The sequence below is a fragment of the Haliotis rufescens genome, unplaced genomic scaffold (genome assembly GCF_023055435.1).
Source record: "Haliotis rufescens isolate VD_foot unplaced genomic scaffold, xgHalRufe1.0.p SCAF_6, whole genome shotgun sequence".
In the NCBI taxonomy this organism is placed as follows: domain Eukaryota; kingdom Metazoa; phylum Mollusca; class Gastropoda; order Lepetellida; family Haliotidae; genus Haliotis; species Haliotis rufescens.
The window spans coordinates 59,894,293-59,906,292 of record NW_025964334.1 but is presented as its reverse complement, the minus strand read 5'-3'; positions in this window follow the sequence as shown (position 1 = coordinate 59,906,292).

Sequence of the window (12,000 nt, the reverse complement as noted above, 5' to 3'; positions counted from 1 at the left end):
CGCGATTCGCTGTGCAGAGTTGCGTCCCTTGGGCATGCCAGGAACCTATGGTTGTGGGTTCGAATCCCGGTCCGCCCCGAATATGTTTCTAGGTTTGTCAGCACGTGGGTTTCACCGAAGTGGTAAACGTCTGAGACCTGCATCACTTCGGGCTTTCCTCCCACATTAAGCTGACACGCCGTGATATGACTGGAATACTGTAAAAAGCGGCGTTAGACCCAACTCACTCACTCACTGTAGGATCCGAGGTGCGTGGATGGGTCTGCACCCTGGGAATCCGATCCGAAAGCAGGGTATCATGAGAGCCGGTAACCGTCATCTTCCCGATCAAGAGCGTTAACTGACTATAAAAGTCCAGTTTCCACCCTTCCCGAATTAGGCTGGGATTATGGAGTTAGATTTTGACTGGGCTATTGAGTCTATGCATAGTCCAATCAAAATCGCGCACCGAAATCGATATTCGGTTCGTAAACTGTCATGCAGATTTCGGTCGATTGCAGGATTTGCAAAGCCTGTGCCTCGCCAACTCGTTGTCAACAGATATTTTCCAAATCTGTTCATGTTTTTAATCAAGGTGCTCACGTGATTTGATGTACTTCGCGAAGTAAGAACCGTTTTACCACAAAATAGATCTTGATAGTCGATCAGATCGTCTTCACTGGGCGCCACCGTTTTGTTTGAAGCAAATGCATGTGATACGAGAGGTGGAATCTTATTAGTCCATATGGGAGAGGTATAGAATAGAATGGTCGTAATAGCCACTGGTGGCGCTACGATCGAGCCAAGAAGATGGTAGCCGTCGACCCTGATTCACCAAGTTGTGGCCCTTGCTGATCCGAAATATGATGCACTGGATCGACAGCCGTGATACTTGATCCAATTCCATGTGTACTTGCAAACTGACACACATCGCTGGATTGACAAGTATCAGATTCCCGGAACGGAACTAGCTGAACGGACTCGTGGTCGTTTGTCAGAGACAACCAGGGTCCCTGGACAAAATCGTCGATAGACGCCTGTTTAACTGGTTTGGATTTTGCTGATTTTGCCGAAATAGACGAGCCAGATGAGTTAGAACTATCATATATTTAGGTTTGTCGAGTTAAGACTTGTACCACTGCATGACTAATTCCTTGAATAATTCCGCCTAAGTAGAATCAACACACAGATCACATCGAGTAGAATTGGTGCACTCCATAGAAGGACAATATCTGCACAAGTATGGGTGTGACAGTTTAGGGTGGAGCTTGACTTGCCCTGTGTGCCCAGCCTCGCACGCCACATAGTTAGGTCGAGTGAGTGAGTTTGGTTTTTCGCCGCTTCAAGCAATATTCCAGCAATATCACGGCGGGTGACACCAGAAATGGGCTTCACACATTGTACCCATGTCGTGAATCGAACCCTTGTCCTCGGCGTTACGAGCGAACGCTTTAACCACTAGGCCACCCGACCATCCCCACATGGTTAGGCCTACTAATGCCTACAGGGAATAATAGTTACACAGTATGTTGTTTTAGGGAAGTGACAGGATGAATTCACTACATTATACTACGAACGAAAAGTAGAAGAGCCACGATCCTTTCATATTGGAATGATTAATCTGTCATGGCATGACAAATTTATTGTAGTTGTATGAAAGAAGGGTGGTCCTAAACCTTTTTTCGAACCAGTATATACTGCCTTCTACACTCTTGAAAGCTATTAACTAACCTTAAGTACATGCTTCTACTGTTTCATCTCAAGTATTTTTATAGTTCCGATTTCCTAGCTATTGCCGAATTGTCCACGACGTACCTATGAGCGTCTTCTAAGTCTTCAGTGACATGGTTCATCAGACATCAGGCGACCCCTGCAGCCATTGTGATCCAGATTCCAGCTTCCCATTAAACCTTGATGTCCATGGACGCTATTGCCATTGTTCTCTCCGGAGGAAGGCTCAAAATCTGGGCTTCAGTGAAGTGAAGTCTACCAACAAGATGGTGATGTCCATAGATGGGTTCTATTTAACAGAAATAGCAGAAACAGTATGTATAACGGCTAAGGATCACAAGATAGATAAACACGGCAAACATGTCAGTCAATGAAAACGGTTGCCAAGCGCCGCTGCACCGCTGTGCCGATAGTTTGGGAACACCTCACTGTGCCCTCACCTATTGTTATAGGGTACAGGTTGGGGTGAGGGCACAGTGAGGTTATACCGATAGTTTGGGAACACCTCACTGTGCCCTCACCTATTGTTATAGGGTGCAGGATGGGGTGAGGGCACAGTGAGGTTATACCGATAGTTTGGGAACACCTCACTGTGCCCTCATCTATTGTTATAGGGTGTAGGTTGGGGTGAGGGCACAGTGAGGATATACCGATAGTTTTAGTCCATGCCACAAAAACTTTTTGTTATGGAAGCCGATTTCGGAGCCTGTGATTTCAGCACTTTCACTTGGACATTTATGTACTTTCGAATAATTATAGGAATATTGTTCCCACGGATATAGACTTAACACATATAGGACTTCTGATGTTCTTTTTGCTGTATTTTTCCCACCTTACTCAACCTATAAGGCTGCCATAATGTACTTCGAAAGTTTCTAAGACAATTTGTACAATTACTGCAAAGTACAAATAACAAAGTACAATTCATAATGCTTATTAATTTAGAATATTTATCAACATTGTTAATTTGGCCATACACTGGAAAATATCCTGCAGGTTGAGTGGGATAATGCTGCGATCACAATTTAGGTATAGTTTGATGCCACTCAAAAAGAAGTTGAGAAACCTAGACCATGCCCAGGAGAGGGAGAAGAGACAACCTCTTGACAACCAGAAACCAGTGAACGATTACCACAATGCTGTTTCTCTTTTAGTTGTACTGTAAATTACGTAAATTTAAGATGTGTTGTGTATTTTTGTGTGGCAAATCGTTACCGATGTGTTACAAGCATCCGCTTCAACAAACACAATGGGGATTATCCCTTGGCCAGCTGCTGGATAAACAAGAGGTCATCGTTTAGGGAACCCAAAAGGTTGTCAGTGTGAGTGTGAGTGAGTGAGTTTGTTTAAACGCAGCTTTTAACATTATTCCAGTTATATCGCGGCGAGTCAGCTTAAGGTGGGAGGAAAGTCCGAAGTGATGCAGGTCTCAGACGTTTACCACTTCGGTGAAATCCAAGAGCACGGGTATGGTGCTGACAAACCTAGAAACATAATCTGGGCGAACCGGGATTCGAATAGGATGTCAGTAAGGACATAAAACGAGGTTATCGTCCTTTCAGTGTAATACAATGATAGTTACAGATTGTTAATTGTTATGTTTTTATTATTCACAACGTCAAAGTCAAGGGTAAATTTTAACCCATTCAACAATGTATACATTGTTGTTATTTTTGTAGGATTAACAGAAATAACAGAAACAGGATATGTATATGGCTGCTAAGAACTACCAGCCAGCCAATGAAAACCTTTGTCACGGACCGCTGCGCCGGTACCCTTAAGCCACGCCCCCAAATATGTTTTTTTTGGAAGCTGACTACGGAGAGTGTGATTTTAACACTTTCAATGGGACATGATAATATTTTCTACTTTCCTTATTATTTTATTTCCCCTCGGAAATTGACTTAATGCATATAGGACAATTGATTGACATCAGATATATTAATATTTATTAAACTTGTTAGCTTAGTGTCATCTTGATCATACACTGGGCGATTTAATAGTAAATGTTTTTTTGTTTCAGATACTGAATTGACTGCACAAATAGTATTATCACCATAAACCCCACAAAATTTCTGTATTCGGAGAAAATTATATCCACTTCTGAATGTAATCAATGTTCTTCTATACTGTAATTTTTTTTAAAATGTAATAAGTACATTTCACATTCCAACAAGGACTTAAAGAAAGCATTGAATTCTACAATTTTTGATGAAGTGACTTATCCGCGCCAATCTGAACTCTTTAATCTTTTAATATTTCTTAAAATACCTTCAGATGTAACTGCACATTCCCACCTGTTGTAAAAACCATATTATTTCAATCCAAAAGGAAAAAAAGCAAACCTTTAAAGTGTGTTTCAGTGATCCAGTGATATAATGTTCAATAGTATTTTGCCTTTTACATCCAGTGGACTCGGCGGACAATAAAGACTGGTTATTCTCTGGCCTTGACGTTTTCTATTATATAACGTATTTGGGGTGGCATCTTTCAAATGTTTCTTTTACATTATATAGCAGTGGCCTGGATATCTCTATGTAGCCAATAGTTATAAACTATAATACATCTTGTGTGGTAAATAACCGACGGATGATATCAACCCCATTCACAACACTACTTGATAATTTATAACTCGTATTTAACAAATATTTACATACATTTCATGGACTGAAAATCCACATTTTCACATCCCTAAGTTGATATAGGTACACGTTTTTTTATCAAACACCTAAAAGGCAACCTCAGAGAGTGTATTTTACTTTCTTCTGAGTGACTACTACGATGACATGACACTTAGTCACATCAATATCCATGCACCACGACACTGAGTATGTAATAATTCTAGTCTCTGTTGCAGTGTCAACGAGTATGTGGGGTAAGTGTTTTACCAGCTGCTCTGGTAGCATCTTTCAGGCTTGAGTCCAAATAGATTCAGAGGTAATCAATAGACCCTGATATTTATAGACATTAATAACAGGAGTAGACCAAGATATTTATAGACATTAACAACAGGGTTAGACCCAGATATTTATAGACATTAACAACATGATTAGACCTAGATATTTATAGACATTAACAACAGGAATAGACCCTGATATTTATAGACATTAACAACAGGATTAGACACAGATATTTATAGACATTAACAACAGGATGAGACCAAGATATTTATAGACATTAACAACAGGATTAGACCTAGATATTTATAGACATTAACAACAGGAAAAGACCCTGATATTTATAGACATTAACCACAGGATTAGACCAAGATATTTAAAGACATTAACAACAGGATTAGACCAAGATATTTATAGACATTAACAACAGGATAAGACCCTGATATTTAAAGACATTAACAACAGGATGAGACCCAGATATTTAAAGACATTAACAACAGGATTAGACCCAGATATTTAAAGACATTAACAACAGGATTAGACCCAGATATTTAAAGACATTAACAACAGGATACGACCCAGATATTTAAAGACATTAACAACAGGATTAGACCCTGATATTTATAGACATTAACCACAGGATTAGAACCTGATATTTCAAGACATTAACAACAGGATTAGACCCAGATATTTAAAGACATTAACAACAGGATTAGACCCAGATATTTAAAGACATTAACAACAGGATTAGACCCAGATATTTAAAGACATTAACAACAGGATTAGACCCAGATATTTAAAGACATTAACAACAGGATTAGACCCAGATATTCAAAGACATTTACAACAGGATTAGACCCAGATATTTAAAGACATTAACAACAGGATTAGACCCAGATATTTATAGACATTACCAACAGGATTAGACCCAGATATTTATAGACATTAACAACAGGATTAGACCCAGATATTTATATACATAACAACAGGGTAAGACCCAGATATTTATAGACATTAACAACAGGATTAGACCCAGATATTTATAGACATTAACAACAGGATTAGACCCAGACACTTATCAAGGTTAACAACATGATTAGAACCAGATATTTATATACGTTAACAACATGATAAGAACCAGATATTTATAGACGTTAACAACAGGATTAAAACCAGATATTTATAGACGTTAACAACAGGATTAGACCCAGATATTGATAGACGTTAACAACAGGATTAGACCCATATCTGTATAGACGTTAACAACAGGATTAGCCCCATATATCTATAGACATTAACAACACGGCATTACTGCATGAAAAGAAAACTGTTTAACGCTGCATAGACATTCCCTGAGAATTTTCCTTCGGCTTAGACAATCTGGGAGAACTCACCTACTGCGTAGACAAGCCAGAAGAATTCACCTACTGCGTAGACAAGCCAGAAGAATTCACCTACTGCGTAGACAAGCCGGGAGAACTCACCTACTGCATAGACAAGCCAGGAGAATTCACCTACTGCGTAGACAAGCCAGAAGAATTCACCTACTGCGTAGACAAGCCAGGAGAATTCACCTACTGCGTAGACAATCCGGGAGAATTCACCTACTGCGTAGACAAGCCGGGAGAATTCACCTACTCGGTAGACAAGCCAGAAGAATTCACCTACTGCGTAGACAAGCCGGGAGAACTCACCTACTGCATAGACAAGCCAGGAGAATTCACCTACTGCGTAGACAAGCCAGAAGAATTCACCTACTGCATAGACAAGCCAGGAGAATTCACCTACTGCGTAGACAATCCGGGAGAATTCACCTACTGCGTAGACAAGCCGGGAGAATTCACCTACTGCATAGACAAGACAGAAGAATTCACCTATCGCATAGACAAGCCAGGAGAATTCACCTACTGCGTAGACAAGCCGGGAGAATTCACCTACTGCGTAGACAATCCGGGAGAATTCACCTACTGTGTAGACAATCCGGGAGAATTCACCAACTGCACGGGAGAATTTACCTACCGCGTAGACAAGCCAGAAGAATTCACAAACTGCGTAGACAAACAAGGAGAATTCACCTACTGCGTAGACAAGCAAGAAGATTTCACCTTCTGCGTAGACAAGCCGGGAGAATTCACCTACTGTGTAGACAAGCCGGGAGAATTCACCTACTGCGAAGACAAGCCGGAGAATTCACCTACTGCGTAGACAATCCGGGAGAATTCACCTACTGCGTAGACAAGCCAGAAGAATTCACCTACTGCGTAGACAAGCCAGGAGAATTCACCTACTGCGTAGACAAGCCGGGAGAATTCACCTACTGCGTATACAAGCCAGGAGATTTCACCTACTGCGTAGACAAGCCGGGAGATTTCACCTACTGCGTAGACAAGCCGGGAGAATTCACCTACTGCGTAGACAAGCCGGGAGAATTCACCTACTGCGTAGACAAGCCGGGAGAATTCACCTACTGCGTAGACAAGCCGGGAGAATTCACCTACTGCGTAGACAAGCCGGGAGAATTCACCTACTGTGTAGACAAGCCGGGAGAATTCACCTACTGCGTAGACAAGCCGGGAGAATTCACCAACTGCGTAGAGGAGCCAGAAGAATTCACCAACTGCATATACTGTTGTCTGAACATAGATCAAGTATGGCGCTGGCAAAGTGGATTGGTCAATTCCTGATTGAGGGGAGACAGTCAGGCCAGGGACATTTAGAGCACAGGAAAAAGGGCTAGATATCACCCTCCAGTACAGGAAGAATGCAGACCGTGGCTACATATCAGTCTCGATGAGACATTGACAACACTCGGCTGTAGTAAACAACGATGGCTACACCAGTCCTGAGTGTGCTTGGCGTTGTGAAAGTGTACACTAATGCAAATCATCGTGTCATTACGTCTTAAATGAACCCACACATTGCAACGTGGATGATGCGCGATGATGTTTGCATCTATCTTGATCAATCTATGATTGAATGACGTTCAGTGACACTGAAGTTTGTTGACGCTGTTATTTATAGAATCACGTGAGTGTCATTTTTCTAAATGTTTTCATATATTTGAACTTTATCAAGAACATAGCGCGTATGAAACTACATGTCAATGTTCGTGAGATTATGTATCTCTCTTGAATTTCAACATCGACGGAAAAGTCGCCAAAAAATCGTAGACGAAGCCGAGGGCCTTTGGCCTCGTCTGCGAGTTTTTTGGTTACTATTATTAGTTACATGGTTCTTAGGAGTATCTGACTACCAGTATTGGTGTATAGTCAAATAGTTTTACTTAATTGTTCGACTGAAGATAATATCTGAGAACTACGTGTGATTAATGATGCCATCAGAAACATATTATGTATTGACGTGTTATTCTTTCACACACCATGTTCACACGCGAGTTGGGGCGGTCGGGTAGCCTAGTGGTTAAAGCGTTCGTTCGTCACGCCGAAGACCAGGGTTCGACATGGGTACAACGTGTGAAGTCCATTTCTGGAGTCCCCCGCCGTGATATTGCTGTAATATTGCTAAAAGCGCCGTAAAACCATACTCACTCACTCAGTCACTCACACGCGAGTTACCTCCCTTTCTTGGCCTAGTTTACGGACAGGTCAGTTGATGGCTATATTAACACTCCCAATTCTGGCCATGGTAATGCTGTTTCATTTCAAATACCCATGATGGATATAGCTTGTGGAAACGCTACACTAGGTAAGGATGCATCTGTGGGATGACTCCACGTCCTGCTACATTTTCATACAATCTGTTTTCCCCACAAACATTAAAAACATTAAATTCAGTCCAGTCATGGATGAATCAATGTATGATATCAATAACAACCTTTACAACAGGAGTCTGTTTATTTTGGAAAACACTGAATATAGGTGACAAAACCAGCATAGTATCAGCAAATTGCAGGGGCCTAGCAGATAAAACAAAACGTAAAGAAGTAATGAACCTATGGCAAAAGAAGAGATTTTCTGTAATAATTATGTCTACAAGACATTCATATTTCTAAAGAAGATAAAACAATAGTTCAAAATGAATGGGGACAAATAATGAGAATAAGTCAAATGCAAGAGCAGTTGCCATTTTGTTTTGTTACACTTTAGAAATAAAAATCCATAGATTTAAATGATATGATAGCAGATAGCACAATAGCGGGCATAAGGTGAACTCTAACTTATATTTATTGGCCATATCAAGCTGAACCTGCTTTTTACAAAACTTTATTCAATTATATTGACGAATTTGAAAACCAATCACTGGTTATATGAGGAAATTGGAACTTGGTTCTCAATCTGCTGTCGATTTGGAAAATTATAAGCACATCAACAATCCCAAACCAAGAAAGTTAGTACAAAGTTAGTTGAAAAAACAGAAAGCGTTGATCTAATTGATGTTTGCAGAGACAAAAATCAAGATGCAAAGAAATACACACGGTGGAAGAAAAGGCCAAAAACAGCAAGCTAGACTTGACTTCATTTGGACATTTAATACTCGTATACATGAAAACCAACCTGGCTTTATCCCTGGGAAATGTATTAACGAAAACATACCACTACCATATGATATCTTGTTTGAAACAAAATGACAAAATAAGCCTGGTTTACTATTACTTACAGACTTTGAAAAAGCTTTTGATAAAACAAAAGCATCATGGATAGGGTCAATGACAGGCTGAGACATCAAATTATGGTAGGATCTGAAACTAGACTGGAACACTTTGCAATGCAGTAAACTACATTTATAATGAACATGCTTACAACGAACTGATGGATATAACAAAATATTTCTTGCTCCCGTCCATTTGTTGTATGTACGCTGTACATATGCTTATGACGAAATACAGTTTTAACGAATTAAAATTTGAGGGAATTTGAGGAAAAGAAATGTAACATTGATAAGTAAAATAACTGTTGTCAAAACCTTGGCCCTGTCAACCTAAGTACATATATTTCCCTCTCATTCAAACCCTCCAAGTGAATTTATTGATGAACAAAATATTGTACAGATTCATCAGGAATGATAAAAAGGACAAAATATAATGAACAATATCAATTAGAAAATATGACCAAGGTGGACTGTAAATGATAGAGGTAAGGTTTTTTATAATTTCTCAAAAACTGTCAGTTCTAAAGAAATATCTTCAATACAAAAACTGTTATAACCCTAGCATCTTTCCACTTAAACACATATTCCTACTTGGGGACAATATCGAAAACTGTATACACTTAGCTAACCCTTACTGGAGAGATGTTTTGGCTGCCTGGGGAACATTGTAAAGACACAAAAATAACTCCACAAACATTGGAGAGGTACTATAAAAACCTCTTTGGTGTAACCTTTAGTTTAAAAAACCAGATTTCATTATAATGAAGATGATATATTGCCCTTTAATGGACTTAAAAGGAAATACCAAACTGAAGGCACAATACTTGACTATTACCGGGTTAATACATACCAAAATCCTGGAAAGAAGCTATTAGAAATAATCACATTAACCTATATAATTAATATTTAAACACAATTTTGATGGACTTACTTGTAGCGCCTAAAGGCTCAAGATATTTTTATGATAAAATTAACACTACAGCAAATCTCCTAACAGTATGGGATGGGATACTTTTCTTGACCTAGATATATCATGGAAGGATGTTTTTATCAGATACAGAAAATGTACAATATATGAAAAATTACTTGATTTTCAATATAAATGTATTCATCGCATCATCTATACAAAGAAAGAATTGTTTAAAATCTATGCTCATTTTGTGAAACTGATACTGAATTCTTACTTCATGTATATTGGGATTGTAAGCAAGTTAAAGAGTTTTGGGCCAAAGCAGAATTATTTTCTGAATGCAAAATGTTCAAAACAATTCACATTTACAAAATGCTCTGTTTTACTTGGGTAAACACTCTAACATTCTGTTAAATCACATACTGGCATGCAAAAAAATATATACATGTATCAAGTATTAAGAAAAACAAGTTGTTACTTGAAAACTTTCTGAAGATTTAATCAATATATTTCGGATAGAGAAAATAATTGCACACACAAATAATACAAAAAGACAGTTTGACAGAAAATGGTAACATTTGGCAAATGAATTTTCTAGTTCATATGATTAACTTCACACCTAGCTAATGGTGACCCCATTAAGCATGGCAAATATAACCTGCTCGTATCACCATTTGTTAACATTGTTGTATGCCTGTAGCCAACTAACATTTGCTGTATAGGTATGTAACCTCCACCTAATAAGTATATTACATGTCATGTTACACAATGTAAATCTATGTAACATTAAAAGTATTAAAAACAACAACAACAAATCACATTGACACGCAGTCTAAAGACATGGCAATAATTACATCAACAGAAATAAAATAACCATTGGCTATCGTTAGAATGTAAAATGCTGCGTTTTCATTGGATTATATATGCAATGGATATTATACACTTTCATTTGAATGAACATGAATAAATTGACTTAACTTGATTGACATTTATGCTTATCTTATCTATGCTGAAGCGGAAACTTGCCCTAGACTCGCTAGGGGCGTCAATCAGTCATCCTTCATTACAAATGACGGACAACGTCACAAGGGACCGACAGGTCAAGCTGTGACACTTCATTATTTAGCATTATACCTTGTATTGTGTGACGTCAGTGCGCCAACTGTGCCCGACCTTGAGGTTCAGTGAGTGAGTGAGTGAGTTAGAGAGTTGGGTTTAACGCCGCTTTCAACAGTATTCCAGTCATATCACGGCGTGATAGCTTAATGTGGGAGGAAAGCCCGAAGTGATGCAGGTCTCAGACGTTTACCTCTTCATTGAAACCCACAAGCACGAGTATGGTGCTGACAAACCTAGAAACATAATCGGGGCGAACCGGGATTCAAACCCACAGTCATAGGTTTCTCGCGTGCCCAAGGGACGCAACTCTGCACAGAGAATCGCGGCGCCTTAGACGACTGGGCCACCCGTGCCCCCCTTGAGGTTCACTTTACTTTTAACTTCTAACTTTATATTTCTTTATGTGAATAAGTTATGGAAATCTGTATGCACATTGTAAATATATATACATATAAAGTACCTGTATGACAAAGTCAAAGTAGGAAATTACATCAAAAATAATTTTGTCACTGATGCGTCAACTTTGGAAATGTCTCCACATGTCTACCATACAACTTTTTGAAGGCTTTACTGAGGCCTTGAATGTAATGTCCTGAATGTCCTGTTTGTCCAAAAACAATTAGGGCACTGTAGAACTAGTCAGGACATCAAGAGAATTTATTAGAGGTAACACATACATCAACCTGTATGATAATAATGCATACATCACCAGTCGGTAGATTATTCATGGATGTAAATATTGTAGTGATGCACAGT